We start from the raw sequence: 17865 nt of genomic DNA, 5'->3' as shown, positions 1-17865 counted from the left end.
TTATCTACTTTAAGCTTTTGTGCAGGTAGCAGGATTTGTATTTTTTATTTTTTTTTATCTCCAGGTTGCTCATCCAACTTTCATCAGTGCTACAATGGAGTACAGGGTGTTTCTCCTTCCTTTTTGTCAGGCTCTTTCCCATGGATCTGAGCTACGGTTTCAACCCCCCCACCTTGTGCACCACCTGAAACCCATTACTCTTCTGCAGCACTTACTGCTGAACACCTGAACTTTATTTTTTTGATGCAGTTCCATAATACGGCTACGGGGCCGAGCACAGACATTCAGATTTAATTTGTTTTCATTGACACTATATATATATATATATATATATATATATATATATATATATATATATATATATATATATATATGTATATATATATTCCACCTGTCATTATGTTATTGCGCTATAGGTCTGCTCCGATTGGACTTTACAAGACATGCAGCGAAGCCGAATCTGGAATCTACACTTTCTTGCCATGAACCTTTTTTCCGAAAATGCGCCATGTGCATCAAAGAAGCAGAAAAGCTACAAATCACACTCCTGTTAAATCCAGTGCAGACATTACCTGACACGTCCAAAGACACTCTCCGTCTTCGGTTAAGCAGAGAGGAATGTTCCACCAGCTTATTCTGTTTCTCTTACTATAAACCACTGTGGAGGAATGGTTTTCTTCTCTGGACAACAAAGCTGAATATTGTACACTGTGTATGTGTGTTTAGATTACTGTCAGGCTCTTTATGATTACTGGAAAAGTTTGAGGAATCTAAACTTGTTTTTTTCTTTCCTCCCCCACCTCTCCGATTCGATCTTGTCTTTCCTACACTGTCGGCTTTTGTCATAAATAACAAGTGAGAAATGGAGATTTGTTCGTTGAAACACCATATTCATGATGTACTTTATTAAAAGTGATGCATAAAGAGTTGCACATACGATGCACTTTTTTAAATTTGTGTATTAGACAGTCAGAAATAATTGATAAATATACTATAGCGTCCCACGCTAATTTTTTAACCTTCAAACCCCAAGATGTTCAAATTGCACATATACATTTGCGGCATTTTGCGGCCGCCCTTACTAATGTGCTTTAAATCTCTAGCAATGAATACATTTACACTGGTATGCTAGATAACAATTTAGGACAAATACAATTTAAATTCAATTTTTTATAAATAATTATGAATTAAATACAATTTTAATTATTAATTTTTATAAAAACAAAAATTTTAATTTTGTTATATTTTAAACAGCAACTTTACTTAGTGAATAATGTATTAAATAACCAAGTAATATCCTAAAACTAAATATACACTATATGGATAAAAGTTCATGGACATTTACAAAAAAAATTGAGTGCTTTTTGAAGAGGCCATTTCACATTTAATCCCATTTACAGTTATAATAAACTCCACTCTTCTGTGAAGATGTTCCACAAGATTTCTGGGTCAATATTTGTGCTCATTTAACACAAGTTAAGTCAGAAACTGATGTAGGTGAGGTGAGGAAGCCTGGAGTGCAGTCAGCGTTCCAATTCATCCCAAAGGTGTTCAATTGGGTTAAGGTCAGTGCTCTAGCGCAGACTGCTCACTCATGTGTAACATATCTTCATGGAATTGGCTTTGTGCACAAGGGGCATGGTCAAGCTGGAACAGGTTCAAGTGAAGGGAAGATTTTATGCTACTGCATCCAAAGACATCCTGTACATGTGTCTTTATTTTTATGGTAACACTTTGAAAATAACTACATATGGCTGGAGAAGTCAGGTGTCCCAATACTTTTGTCTAAATAAAAGTTTGAATTGTGTGTGCAGATGAACAGTCACCTATTCCTTTATTTCATGTGGTGTAACACTGCAATGTTCAGTGTTCTAACCAAACCAGTAGTTTCAGTTCTAGGAATCCAAAAGGTACACTACTAAACCAAAACAGACCCCAGCCTGAGCGGAGAGTTTTAATCAGCGATATGAAGCTGCTGATGCCGAGGAGGTTAAAAGCTTTCTGGAGCGCAGACATGGCCAAAGCCAACTCGCGCCTTGACGAGGAGCTGAGAGACGAACACAAGAGCCGAGAAAGTCGTACTGGAAAGCTGGAATGCGAGATGTCATTTTTCATATCTCCTGTTTTGACACGAAAAGCTTAAACATGGAAACACAATTGAAAAAAAGATCAGAAAAACCTAAATATTAATTCAAGTTAAACGCACGAGGCGCGAATTCGACTTTGTTTGTATAAATCCGGTTGCCATGTGCGTGTGCATATACGATGCGGTCGATGGAACAACAAATGTTTAAGGAATAAAGCACGACCTTGGATGCTGTTATGTGCAAATATATTCGGGTGCAGAATCAGGGTTCCTAATCAAATTAATTAGTTTAATCTTTTCCCATAAATGCACATCCTGGAGCTTTTTATTTTATTTTACTACGGAGTCTTACTAACAATTTACAAAAAAAGAGAATGTATATAAAAAAAAAGGCTTCTATTGTAGAAATATTGTAATAAAATAGAATATGAATGTTTACTTATACTACAGAGTCTTACCAACAATTTACAAAAAAATTAAATTTATAAAAAAAGTCTTCTATTGTAGAAATATTGTAATAAAATAGAATAGGAATAAATAAAAATAGAAATGCAGTATCAACTGAATAATTTATGCAATATTGTTATTTGCCGCAGTGGCATGTATAATATTTCTTTGGTTTTACTTTTGCCTTCTCTCTTTCTTCCTTCTTGCTATCTACAATTACAGGTATTGCTTTCCTTCATTAGTGCACGATCTGACGTCACCAGAGAGGCGGGACTTCCCACATTGTAGCGCCATACACATATAAACTTATATTTAGCAGCATTTGCATGCACGTGTTTCTGCAAATTAGATTTTTGCACAATAAAGTCACACAACAATCGCATTGCACGAGTCTCTGATTGGAATCACAGTTTCTGCTTCAGGAAATTAATGAGCATCATCTCGACCAATCGAAATCAAGAAGCCGAGGGCGCTCTGATATAATTACAAATAATATTGTGATTCTGATAATGCAGCGTGATTACAGAGTGTTCACACAACTCATTTCAGAGTCACGGGCCAAGAGAAACATTCAGCTCTTTGGTAAGCTGGAGAAGCCATCACCTCGGATTAGCGTTTTTCCAGGCGACTTATGCAGCACGAAGTCTTATTTTGACGCTGTGAAAGAGAAACATGTGAATAGTGAGTGGGAAACCATGCGTTTCGAAGCGGGTCACTTTCTACGACGATGATCCGAATTAGTGGTCACCGATTTTTGTGTATTTAACACTTGTTCTAGTGGTGCAGTTTCCACGCAGTGCGATTCAACGCTTTGTTATGTTAAGAGGCTGATCGAAAGTTCTGTCATTGGCCATTTTGTTTTCTTCACCCGAGTGCTAACAGGAAAAAGAATTCTTGGCAAAGTCAAAAAATGTTTGTAGTAGTTTAGTTTTCTTCTTCGAACGCCGCTTAGATCCACATTACATTTGTCTGTAGCGTAGAAGTGATGGTGCTGCCCTTTTTCGGACTGATGTCATCAGATAAGCACGCTTGTTCCCATGTGATAAGAGGCTCTTTAAAACAGTTCTGGGGAAATTACTGCAAAGCAACACTGTTTGGCTACACTTTTCTTTAATTGCAGCATTTGTTTACTAAAGCTTTAGAATGTAACTAGGAGCGAGGAGGCAATAATACATCAATTTCACACAGCTTTCATTCGAATGTAATCCTAATCAGCTGTACAGAGACCTCAAACCCCCGTCTGTAACCTCGCACTTAATCAGTGTTTCTTCTTTTTCATATGAATCTTTACATATGAATTTCTCACAGATTTAAGTGTAACCATATAAAGCGATGCTACTGTTGATTCGGATTTTGGATTTGGGCTCGCAACTCATGATTTTCTGACCTCCGACTTCATCAATTGTACATGAAATAAAAATTCCCCAAGAATCTTGCAATGATTTCCTCGACCGCGAGTTCAGCAGGTGACGTCAAACCGACATCTGTCGTGTAGTTAATAAACAAAGCACCACTTTAAAAACTTTTAAACGTGGCAGCTAAGTGCTTAGCTAAGTGCTAAGTCTCTGGATTACTGATCAGAAGGTTGCCGGTTCAAGCGCCAGTTTACCCAAACTGCCACTTGCTGCCACAAGCTGAACCTACGCGACGAGTAAAACGTGTCTTTACTTTGAAATGATGCTAACCTTTTTAGCATTTGGTTTAGATCAGACCTGATATTAGACATTATGATTTTATGAATTTAGGATGGTTTTTCTTTATGATTAGATTATGATTTTAACATGAAAAAGCAAATCCATAAACATCCTGTCTTAGCAAATCATCAGTACATCTTTTGTTGACAACTATTTTAGCTGTTCTTTAGAACTCATACTGGGTGGTTATCAGTCACTGTCTGCTTCATCTCTGCCACCCAGTTGGACCAGTGCTGACTTCAGAGCGCAGCACTTGGACCATCCTGCCCTTCCTCCAGGACTAGTACACATCCCGTGTCAGGAAAAGGGCTGGGAGGATTATAATGGACCCCTCACCCCCAAAGCATACTGGGTGTTCTGTTCTGACTTCTTCCCTCTGGCAGCCAATACAGACTGATAAAAACAAGAACTATCAGACTCCAGAATAGATTTTTTTTCCAGCAACCACAAAGAGTTTAAACACCCCCTCAAAACTATACTGGATTTCTACTACTCTCCATTTCTTGTACTATCTGCAATATCATACACATGCAATCGTTTTCTTGTACAGGCTAATGTACACTGTAATGAAGGCTTGGTTTTATGTTTGTATTAGTCTTGTATATGTCTTGTTCAGTTCAGTAGTGCTGCACTAAACCAGAAACAAATTCCTTGTATACCCAGGCATGCTTGGCCAATTAGGCTGATTCTACTGTCTTCTACAGTGAATGGCGAAAATGAAAAAGTAAAAATACCAAAATCACAGCTTTTAAAGTGTGACTATATTTCGGAGACTATTTAAAAAAATATATGAAGCATCAATTAAACGAGGGGTGTTCAAGTCGAACTGGGACTTTTGAGAAAAGTGGAAACTGCCTTTATTTTTCGACATGCTCCCCAGCTATATTTATACACTTATCCCATCATTTAACTAATGCCTGGAAAGATTCAGCATAGAAACATTTGTCAGTAAGCCTGCTTCACTTCGTCACCTGGAAACCACCACGACTGGGATCTTCACTGATAGGTGTTCCTTCAGTGCCTTCGTTCACAAGAAATTTCACCTCACTGTTCCACTAATACTGTTGTCTGCCATCTTGTTTAATTGTCTCTGGACTGGTCCATGACATGTGCACCCCCTATCAGTAATTGATAGTGCTCGAATTGAGGCAAGTCTTATGGGGGTCCCCTGTTGTTGTGTAATTCATATATTTTTAACTAAAATAATTTTGGGGACCCCCCCCTAAGTCTATTTTTTACTTGTCATGGAGGAGTCGTCCCCCCAGTTCGAGCACTGGTAATAGAACATGTTAGCCACTCACTACTGCGTGTAGTATTACCCCGGTAGCATCCAATTTTATACCTGCAACATTAAAAGTCCCGGTTTGACCTGAACGCCGCTCATGCATATTTCATCATTGAATTTTTCATAGCATTTCTCAAGTAGTATTTTTTCACTCTATATTACCTTTCTCAATTAGGTGTTTGCTTTGTATGCTGGTTCTTTTCACTTCTTCACTTCACTCCTGCCAAAGCACACTTTTGATTTCACTGCATGTTTCAGGGACATTTTCATCTTTTGCTCTCGTCCTCGTTTCCTGTTAAATAAAATATCACTCACGAGACGGCGAGACAAACGATTAGCTTTCGCCGTCACAAGAAAATCTTGACCGTTTAAAAGAGAAAAGAAGAGATTTGTTTGCATAACGATACGAAAGCACACTTTCTGGCCAAGAAAGAACCGAGGGCTTGTTTTATCCAATTCCGTTGGTTCTCCTGAAATGACCGTCTTGTGTATATAAATCGTTTTTATTTCATATGCGGCTCATTTAATAGAGATGAAAATACACTGAAATCGAAGCCGACACTCGACGTCACAACATCATATTGGATCCGTCATGGTCTCATGTCAGATGCGATGTTTACAGACAGATTGCCAGAGCTGCTTTTTTTTTTTTTTTGCCTTAAAACCAGACAGACTCTTTTTATTTTTTTTCCAAACTTGGAAGAAAAGCCATTTGGAAGACACACAGAGAGCTCGCAGGTGCATGGTTCGGATGTCTGAAATGCTTTGAAGCAGCTATACTGTGTGTGAATCAGTGTATCATACAAGTATTGGCATTTCACAAAGGATGTCAATCAACAGGGGTTTACAACAGGAGCAATATCTCAGCAATATATATATACATTTTTTATCAGTGTATCAGCATAAGGTTTAAATAAATGTCAGGGTCAAAGTGCATAAAAAACTTGAACATGAAAACTACAACCTGAGCAAGAAGCTGAAGTCTGTGAAGGACATGAAGGACAAACGTTAAACAAACTGTATACTGCAAAATGAGACTTAAATGCACTATGTGGACAAATGTTTGTGGACATCTGTCCATAAGATTCATATGTGCTTTTTGAATGTTCCATTCCACATTAAGTCTCCATTTGCTGTTATAATAACCTTCACTCCTCTGGGATGCTTGTGGAGAGTCAAGTACTAATGTAGGTGAGTTGGGGAGGCCTGGGGTTCAGTCAGCAATCTAATTTTTCCCGAAGGCATTCAATAGGGATGAGGTCAGACCCCTACAGCAGGAGATCTTCCACTCCAACCCATGTAAACCATATAGTCATGTAGCTTGCTTTGTGCACAGGGGCATTGTCATGCTGGAACAGGTTCTGGTCTCCTAGTTTGAGTCAAGGAAACATTTTCTTGCATCCAGAGACATCCTATACAATTGTGTGCCTTTAACTTTCTGGTTAGAACCACATATGGCTGGAAATGTCAGGTGTCCCAATACTTTTAATTCTTATAGTGTACAAATCAAGAGTAAGAAGATGTGACTTCCAGGGGCTTACTTGTAAAATAATCCGGATGTTTTAGGAATAATCCTGGCAATAAGCATAAACAAAAACATTAAAACCACTAAGATTATAATAACACGCTTAGCTTGCAACATCTGTATGGCTAATTAAGGGGCGGTGGTCCAATTCAAATTACATTTTAAAACCTGATGAGCTGGAATGTAATACAATATATGGAGTTTGTGGACACGTGAGCTTCGGATTTGTGATTTTTTACCATCTTATTTCACATTTAGTCCCCATTTGCGAGTTATAATAACCTTCACTCTTCTGGGAAGATGTTTCACTAGATTTTGGAGTGTGCTTGCGGAGCTTTGGGTAGTAATAATGTAATAAACTAATAAACTAATGTAGGTAAGGTAAGGAGGTCTAGGGTGCAGTCAGAGTTCCAAAATTGAATCCAAAGGTGATCATAAAGGTCCTATAAGAGCTCTATAGCAGGCCTCTCAAGATCTTCTACCATATCCAACCCATGTAAAGCATCATCTTCAAGATGGCTTTGTGCACAGGGACAGTATTGTCATGTTGGAACATATCTGGGTGTATAAATATATATTTGTCCATATCGTGTATCTAGTATATATTATCAATATTTGAGAAGTGGTAGTTCAGTGGTTGCGGCCTGGATAATTCTTAGATAATTCTAAGGTGTTCTGGAAAAGGGTCCCTGCCAAATGCCTGATTATACATGTGGATTGACAGGAATGTAAGATGTTCTGTCAAAATGTACATTTTGCAGGACAAATTGTGATTTATTTTTAAACTTCGAGCAGGCGGATGGGTTTTTAACTATTGAGAACATTCCATCTTCATCCCTTGGTCCATTATGTGACCTGTTATTGTGGATTATAGCTTTGAACCAAACTCCCATGAATTCATACAGCTAAGAAGCTATGGGATTAGGGCCCAGGAATGGCTTGGGATTTCATGAATTTAGGATCCAAACTCCAATGCCTTAACCACTAAGCAACCACCTTCCACTCCTTATGGTCATGCCAGTGGTGGACAAATAACACAAACCATGTTTTCCTGGTGTTAAAGTCGAGATACAGTAGGTAAAATATTACTCCAGTAAAAGTGCTCCCTTTAAACTATTTACTTGAGGGAAATTAGAAGAGTATTTGACTTGAAATGTACATAATTTCCAAAGTACTATGATTTTTTTTATGGTTTTAATGTAATTTTGGTCACAAGACTCTTTGCTTATTCAACTCAGTTTATGTGAAAAGACTCCAATGTTACTTTCAGCACAATAATCTATTAATAGAATGATAATAATGAGTCAAACGCTGATGGATATCTATTGAAATTATCATAAGCCAAAACCTTCTTTTTAACTTTTTCAAAAAAATCGCTTGAATAAGGCCACGGGTGTTGTGGCGAGTTCGAATCAGGAGTTTCTTCCATTATTAATTCCTCTCTAAATATTCTACTTGCTGTTGAACTGAGGCTGAACTGTATGTTGGTGAGTAGATACACCAAGCGGCAATCAAAACAAGCGAGCGCTCTACACTGATTGGTGGCTTCCTGGGTGCTTGACCTGTTAAGTTTTTATCCGCTCAAAAATAAAATAAAAAGAAACGACTGATTTCGCAAATTTGAAGTAAAAATTACGATATTTGACTTTGAAATGTAGTGAAGTTTAAGTAAAAATCTCCCCAAATGGAAATACTTAAGTAAAATACAGATACGATAAAAAAAACACAGTAACGAATTACATTTACTTCGTTAATGTCCACCATTGGGTCACGCTCAGTTGAAGTTTGCATTTAAAGTTCAATATCTTTTCCTGCATCCTCCATTGCTTCTATTACATGACAGTGATGAGCAGCATGAATTCGCTTTTCAGCTATCATCCTGCATTACTTCACTAGCATTTAAAACGAAGTCACACAGAACAGGAAATACAAGCAATGAACCATGAGGTCATTTGTTGCCGCAACAGTTTATTAATCCGTCCGAGCGACCACTGAATGGACATTCCCCTTAAACAGAAGAATGATGGCCAAAACATTGTTAAAAAAAAATTTTGAAAAAGGTTAAATGAGTCATAGACAGCAGAGGCGCCTGGGGCAATCAAAGTAGCACCTTTTTTTTATTTTTATGTAGCTGACATAAAAAAGATGCTGGGATGACTAACGCATGATCTCACCCCCCAGTGATGAAAGCTCTTATCTCTATGAACAACTCATTTGCTATTTATATCTTAATACTAATAATGTTTTTACATGCAAATGTCAAATGTGGCTTTCTGTGTAGAACCGTGTCAAAGTGGACAAATGAACTGTGTTTAACTGATCTGGATGAGTGTACAGGCTTTTTTTTTTTTTTTTTGCTAAATTTAGTTAATACGTTGGACTTGTGATTGAAAGGTTGTGAGTTCAAATCCGAAAAAAGAACAGCCAAAATTTATCTGCAGGGCCCTTTAGCAAGGCCCTTAACACTCAACTACTTAGCTGTTTTAAAAACTTTACCAAATAGTGTAAATGTAAAAAACTATGAGATTTCTTTTTTCAGTCAAGTCAGGCCATTTTCATTTAAATAGCATGTTTAAAAATGAACACATCCTGACTACACATACAAACAAAGCATTTGTATTATGACAGACAATTTAAATATTCATTCACTTCATTAAAATGCTTGATTAAACACTCTTTATGATTGAATGGATTAAGGCATACTTCACAACTCCAGTGTGTCAGTTTAGGTATTCCTCAGGGTTCTCTGGTTTCCTCCAACTGCACATAAAACATGCAGGAAGGTACACAGGCTCTGGTGTGTGAAAGACGCATTGTAATTGCCTGGTGTCTTATCCAGGGTTTATTTGCAGCTTGATGTGTTCCTTGAGTAGGCTTTTGGATCTACCATAAACCTGATCCGGACAAATAGTCGCTACTACAGATGAATGAATGAAGAAAGAACAAACAAACGTTAAATAGATTTTAAAATGTTCGTTATACATCTAGAGCTGAATATTGTAATCAAAATATTTCAACCAATGTGTTAATAGTAGAGTACAAATAAACTCAATGGCTACTTATGATATCGTAATAGGAGTGAGATAAAAGTGTGCCCAAACAACTTATTTTAAGTAATCACGTTTATAAAGTATATCAAGTGTAACTATATTGACAGAAATGACCTGGACACCAGACCATCACACCCATCAGCGGTTAAGGCGCTGGGTTACTGATCGGAAGGTCGGGGGTTCAAGCCCCGGTATCGCCAAGCTGCCACTCTTGGGTCCTTGAGCAAGGCCCTTAACCCTCTATGCTCCAGGGGCGGTGTATCATGGCTGACCTTGCGTTCTGACCCCAGCTTCTAAGCAAGCTGGGATATGCGAAGAACAAAATTTCACTGTGCTGTAATGTATATGTGACAAATAAACGCTATTCAATTCAATTCAATCAGTAGTACAGGATGTAAAACTACAAGTTGCCTTCACTGAAACTAAAAGATCAAGGCTCATGAAGAAAAGACAAATGAAGCAAGGCCCATGAAACCAAGAACCACGAAGACAAGTGTCAAGAATGCAAGGCTCATGAAGAGAAGACAAATTAAACAAGGCCAATGGAGAAGAGGTCCATGCAAACAAGGCCCATAATTACAAGAACAATGAAGAAAAGTCCCGTGAATCCAAGGCCCATGAGCAGAAGGCTGGAAATTACATTGCCCATTAAGACAAGGATCGAGAAGTAAAGTCCTGTGAATACGAAGACCGAGCTGATGAAGGCAAAGCCCATGGATATAAGGCTCAAGAAAAGAAGGACCATGTAGACAAGGCTTGGGAACTGACACAAATATTTCAGAAGGGCTTAATCGCCAAACCTGCTGTTTTTCCCTTAATAATTGGTTTGAAAGAGGCAGATGTAGAGGACAGGGGGGTATGGAGACGGATGATCCACTGTGGCGACCCAATGAATAATAGTCACTAATAGAAAAACTCTTTACCAATCAGAAAATGCTTGTAATGTCTGTTTTGGACCAAGCCATAAAGGAAATGAACTTATCTGATTGCATGTGCCTACATTTTTGACAATCGGAGTTTGTTCATATGCACATATTCCAGACTATTTTTTTCTGGATGTTGATGGGGTACTAAACTTCCTGACAGTAATCAAGCCAAATATCAAGCTTGATAACAATTAACATTCTTACAGGCATTACTGCTATAGGCAAACCAAATTCTGTAAAACTGCATTCTAGTGCCACTTTACGTACCAACTCGGTTAGTTCTCATCAGTGTTTAAGAGTTCCGATAATGCTTCATTACTGTCGCTATCGAAACATCTAGAAGTTACACGATTGCATACGCGTTTTCAGCTCGGCAACGACGGCAGCTAATTTTGTAACTATGTGAGGAGCGAGCCAACAGCACTACACATGTTTGTGCTCAGTGGCCACCGGATTGTAACTCACCAGGAAGGCTGTAGAAGCATGCATTTTAAATTGTAAAAAAAAATACGAAAGGGTTATGTAAATGCAATTAGCTGACTAACACCTCTCACGGCAACTGCAGGAGATACAGAACATCTGCTTATGCGAAATAAATAGTATGCTGAAAAAAAGTCTGACTGAGTATTGTTGTGAAAAGCAAACGTTAGACATTTTGCTGATATATTTTTCCACTTTTCTAAATTTTTCATATATACATCTATACATATCTATCTATCTATCTATCTATCTATCTATCTATCTATCTATCTATCTATCTATCTATCTATCTATCTATCTATCTATCTATCTATCTATCTAACGGCACAAATTTTATTCATGCACGATTAATGTAGCATGCATTTCAGTTTGACCATTATTATTACAAATATAAATAAATAAATATAAAAAGCCTTCAATGCAACACACATTAATTCACGACGTCCCCTCTTTACTCAGACATAAAAAAAATAAAAAATCTTTGTATTTGTTTTACTGATGCACTTAGTCTCAACATAAGCACCAAAATTCTCCACGGTGCACACATCCGGCAATTAATACCGTCCGTGTGGAAACAAAGCCTGATGATTAACGTAATTTAGAACAATACAATTACTTCAAAACGTTGACAATAATTTTTTTTTACTTAAAACTTGAAAATGTATTAATTTAAGGTACATTTAGAACAGATAAAAATATGCATGTGAGTGTGCGTGTGTGTATATATATAGGCATAACATTATAGCATTATGACCATCATGACTGAATAACACTGATTATCTCTTCTCAATGGCACCTAAAATAAACATTTTCTCATCAAAGTCAATGTATAAGAAGCAGAAAAAATGGGCAAGTGTAAAGATTTGAGCGAGTTTAAAAAGATGGCTAGACTACTGGGTCAGAGCATCTACAAAACTGCAGCTCTTGTGGGATGTTCCTGGGATGTTCCTGGTCTGCAGTGGTCAGTATCTATCAAAAGTGAAAGGAACAGTTGGGAACCAGGCAAAAAGGGTCATGGGCGGCATTTTTTGCTCCGAAGTCTGTATATATTTTTCAGAATTGATAGATCTTTTCCCCTTTCTAACCCGGATGGATCCTTGCCTCTTTTTTTCATTCTGCAGGATCTACAGAATTTCAAATTTCCATTCGTCTGACCCATTTTCCACTTTTCCACAGTCTATTTTAAATAAGCTATAGCCCACAGAAGACGCCACCGCTTCTGGATCATGTTCACACATGCCTTCTTCTTTGCATGATGAAGTTTAACCTGCATTTAAGGAGGACATGGCAAACTGTGTTCACAATGATTTCTGGAGGTGTTTCTGAGCCCATGCAGTGATTTCCATTACAGAATCATACCAGTTGTTAATGCAGTGCTACGCGAGAGCCCGAATATAACAGGCATCCAATACTGATTTTTGTCTTGCACACAGAGATTTCTCCAGATTCTTTGAATCCGTTGATATTGTTATGAACTGTAGATGATAAGAGATTCAAAGTCTTCTTAATATTATGTCGAGGAATTTGTAGGTGGTTTTTTATAGATCAGTGAGCCTCTGTCTGTCTTTACTTCTAAGAGACTCTGCCTCTCTAAGACATGTTACTGACCTGTTGCCAGGTAACCTAATTAGTTGCAAAATGTTCCTCCAGCTGTTTGTTTAGTATCATATACTTTTCCAACCTTCCAGCCTTTTTATTTCAAAATCAAATACAAAATGACCTTATTTTTTTCCTTTAAAATGGTACATTTACTCAGTTTCAACGTTACATTTGTTTTCTGATTTATTGTGAATAAAGTATGGATTTATACGATTTTCAAATCACGGCATTCGGTTTTATTTACATTTGACATTTTTCCCAACTTTTTTGTAATTGTGGTTGCATTGAGAATTGTGTAGCATAAGTGAAAATAGTGAAATAGGTTTGCATGTAACTCTAAATGAATACAAAAAAAAACGTGATTTAAAAAAGAAATAAAGGAAAATTGCTTAAAAATGTAACACAAACAAATCTTAAATAAACTTATTTGCAGTCAACACATCCCCCAGTTTTGCTAATTATCTATAGCAGTCAACCAAATGGTGATCGATTTCTCTATTGAAAGCTCTTCATACATGAGGAATTTGTTGTAGCAACAGAATAAGATGAAATGTAGGTGATGTAGGTGTCATACCTGGGAAATTTCAGCAAAGCTTCTTGGCACTGCGGGTCATGGCTTAGACGGCTGCTCGGTATGTGTTGCTCTTCAGCTGAGAAGGAGAACGCAGTCTGGAGCTGATGTGTTTAGGCTTTTTTTTGCTTCTTCTTCTGCCAGTCTTTCAGTGTTCCTAAGAATCCCAGTTCTCCAAAAATGACAAATTTCTTCACAAGCTTCAACTGTCTTAGGATTACTGCCATGTCACAGCATCACAAAGTCTGCATTGTCAGGTCAAAAAGGTTGAACGGACAAAAAGACATTTCTGCAGAGACAGCAAAAAAAAAACAAAAGATTTTAGGAGCTCTGGAAATGCATAATAGTGATGGATTCTTTAAAAAGTACTTTCAATAAATAAAAACGATGATTATTTATCTGCACATGGGAATGCAGATGTTTTGCCAACGAGTCTGCATCATCGTCTGCGTAAGTGAAACCTGACTTCATCAACACGTCAAATTTGTCATTGTGTGAAATATGTCATAACCACAGACAGAAGCATTAAAAAAAAACAAAAAGCACATTAATGCTATGAAACTCTGAAATGAATAAATAAAGCAGAGCATAGCAACTTACGAAGCAAGAAAACGTCCACTGCATTGGTGCTTCCTTATCTCAGCTGGCCTGTTTGTGCGAGTGCGTGTGTGCGTGAATGTGTGTTGCATTTCGCGTGTATGATAAAGAGGAAATGTTTGACACTATGCAAGGGAAGTGGTAACAGCATGTTCATTGCTGTCAACTTACAAGACATCTCTGACTAAAGAATTAACAAACACTACATGACATTCTACGTCTATTTATTCAGGACATTCGGATTTTTAGCTCAGTTGGGGCTTCCACATGATGCAGAACTTTAACCTGTTTACTAATGATACTGTATCTATCAGAGGACATACTGTAGCATTGTCCAAAGTTTGAAAAAAAATCTTTAAACATTTTGCTATTCTTTTTTTTAACACACACAAAAAATGTTTAATAAACATTATTACAATAATACATTTATATTAATTTACTGTATATTTTTTATTTATCCATGCATTTATTTATTTATTTATAGCAATCTTATATGTTAGAATTGACCTTTTCTATTTTAATTTCTATTTTTCTATTTTTATAATACAAACACTACATGGACAAACGTATTCGGACCCCTGACTTTTCCAGCCATATGTGCTTTTGCCCCCATCTTGTTTGGAGGCAGTGTGGGGCAGAATTAGAGGCACACAACTGTACAGAATGTCTTTGGATGCTGTAGAATGAAATTTCTTTTCCCGTCACTTGAACTAGGAGACCCAAACCTGTTCTAGCATGACAAAGCGCCTGTGCACAAAGACAGCTCCATGAAAATATTTTGTGGACATGGATTAGACTGGAAGATCAAGCTTTGACCTCAACCCTAATGAACACCTTTGGGATGAATTGAAACATTGACTGCACCCCAGACCTCCTCACTCTACATTAGTGTCTGACCTCACTAATGCCCTTAAGGCTAAATAAGCACAAAAGGAAGCAAATGTTTTGAAATGAAAACTTTTTGAACACTTTTCCTAGATTTTTAAATACGGTCAGAATGTGTTGGTCTTTTACCTGTAAAACAGCTCTGACTGCAAAACACAAATAGCAGGTTTATGTAAATTGCGCTCGCTTTAATACGCTCTTCTTTCTGGCGTGCAAGCTTTTTCACATGTATTTTTATGTGACAAATATTTGCTGACATGGTAAAGAATTTTGTTTGCCCTTGTAAATTTATGGTTTACAAGGGTTGGATATGGTAGAAGATCTTGAGAGGCCTGGTATAGAGCTCTGACCTCAACCCTATTGAACAGCTTTGGAATACATTGGAATGCTGACTGCACCCCAGGTGTCCTCACCACACATTAGTGCATGATTTTTACTAATCATCTTATGGATGAATGAGCACAAATCTAAACAAGCACAGCTTCCTAGAAGCTGTTATTCTAATAGCAAATGAAGGCGTATTATTCAAAAGGAACTTACCGTAATTTCCGGACTATTAAGCGCACCCACTGAATTTTACAAATATTTTGTCTGTCTATAAGCCGCAGGTGTCTACACTAATGAACTTTAAACAAGCTTTAACGAAAGACACGTTACACACGGTGTAACGGGTGAAATATGACGCGCTTCCTTTAGGAGCATAGCGGTATTTTGGGAATATCCTGCCACTGCATTCTTCCGCTATTACTGCGTGTGTTCAAGACGAGGATTATGTCCTTAATATTTTCTGATGCTCATTTCTAAGTTTCTTTGACTAACCCGTAACGCTGTTGCAAAGAAAAATAAAAAAGCACGAGTTTTGGAAACCTGTCTGTGCTTATATGATTTCTGTTGCAACTGGAGTTAGCGAGCTCTCCCTTCACCCAGACTCAACGCGTTACAACGGCTTGTATCTAAACAGTAGCCTACCCAGAAAGTCATTGTTCATTGTCTTCCTCCTTCCTTTCACAACTATTTCTCTCGGGAGTTTATCTTTTGGCATCGTCGTGCGTTAAAAAAAAAGTTTTTTCTCCCGATGCCGTGCAGCTCAGAAAACAGGTGAGGTGCGTTTTTTCGTTTCCGTTCGGAAATTTCATTGGTCTAACGTTATGTCGCTCAGTTTTTTGGCTTGAAGTTTGTGAAACCGGGAAAAACCCAGGAAAAATTCATAAATTAGCCACTTTGTTGTTTAAGCCGCGGGGTTCAAAACGTAGGAAAAAAGTAGCGGCTTATAGTCCGAAAAATACGGTACGTTTTTTTTACATAACTGCTGCAAATACTTATGTACATGTGATGTGTCAGGTTTTATTTTTATTGGAAAAAAAGTGCAAACATTTCTAGAATTCCGTTTTCACTTTGTCATTATAGGGTATGAGTGAAGATGTATTAGAAAACAAATCTGTGGTATGAGGCAGCAACCTTCAAAAAGAAGAAAAGTGATGGGGGGTCTGCATGCTTTCCGAATGCACCCTATATTACTGAAAATAAATGAGCATTTGGCTCCAAACTCTTTGCTGACATCATCAGAGCTTCGTATCTAATTGACCTGTCGGCCTATAAACATCCTCTCAGAGCAACCGAAGCAGGTCATTTAAGTTAAAAGTGAAGATGAGTCCTCCTCCTTTTTGTGGCCTAATGGATCAACGTTAAACTGATACCCACCGTGGACTAAACCTCCCCGAGCCTTAATTCTGAGATTTTCACTGAAATCAGAGACAAAACATGATTGTTACTTCAACTCATAGGAATTTATGGGCAATAACTCAACAACGCGGAGGACCCCGGAGGCTCGGCAAGGTCCCCGGAGACTCCGCGAAACAGCGATAGAGCAACAAACAAGCTGAAGACTCGCACATATCCTGCTCTTCTGCTCTCTGAGTCAGCGCTAAAGTGACACTTGCATTCCTTATGCTTTTCACACACACAGCACTCAAGTGACGTGTACATGCATTTATATTATTAGCTCTGGAATGAACCTGATTTGATAACTTGACTCATTCCGGTAGCTTATTATGCATTTAACTTTGGCTCTGTATGGTTCGTAGTGTCCATGTAATGTTCTGAGGAACTCCCTCATTCTCATTAAAGACGCATCATCAGGCATCAGCTTGAGGAAATATGTGAGTATGTTTAGAATAGGGAAGTGGTTCGCTATAAGGACGTTGTTCGCACTGAACCGATCATTTATAAACAGTTATCATACAGATTAGGTGGAAATGTTATTGGCTTTTTTTTTTGTTTCTGTCTTTGTTTCTTTCTTTGTTTCTTTCTTCCTTTTTAATCCCCTGATTCTTATATTTTCTCTATCTTTTTATTAATTTCTAACTTACACCCACTTTTCCTTTCTTTCCTTCCATTTAACTACCTACCTTTCATCCATCCATCCATCCATCCATCCATGCATCCATTTATCTATCCTTTCTTCCTTATTTTCTTTTCTTTCTTCCTTTCTCCCTCACTTTCTTTCTTCCTCCTTTTAGATCCCCTTTCCTTTCTAATTCCCACCCACTTTTTCCCTTCCTTTGATTTAACTGCCTACTTTTCTTTTATCCATCCATCCATCCATACATACATCCATCCATCCATCCATCTATTGTCTTCCTCCTTCTAGATTCCTATTTCAGTTCCTTTCCTTTCTTTACATTAATTCCTTTATAACCTTCACCCACTATTTTTTTTCC

The 17865-nt window shown here is 37.7% G+C and overlaps 1 protein-coding gene across 11 annotated transcripts in view; it reads right to left on the bottom strand.

The window, feature by feature from the left end:
* The window catches only part of myocd (myocardin), a 116094-nt gene that overhangs the window by 84431 nt on the left and 13798 nt on the right, over positions 1-17865 (bottom strand). For 10 of the 11 annotated variants that reach the window (XM_046854278.1, XM_046854282.1, XM_046854280.1 and 7 more), the window contains exon 2: positions 13667-13952. The gene's annotated coding sequence lies outside the window, so the exon portion shown is untranslated. Of the gene's footprint in view, positions 1-13666; positions 13953-14263; positions 14331-17865 lie in introns of those variants that run through there. The other variant, XM_046854279.1, reaches the window with a different exon arrangement.

Source organism: Silurus meridionalis, chromosome 7 (assembly GCF_014805685.1).
Source record: "Silurus meridionalis isolate SWU-2019-XX chromosome 7, ASM1480568v1, whole genome shotgun sequence".
NCBI lineage: Eukaryota > Metazoa > Chordata > Actinopteri > Siluriformes > Siluridae > Silurus > Silurus meridionalis.
The sequence above is the reverse complement of the archived record's forward strand: the minus strand, read 5'-3'. Positions and strand labels throughout refer to the sequence as shown.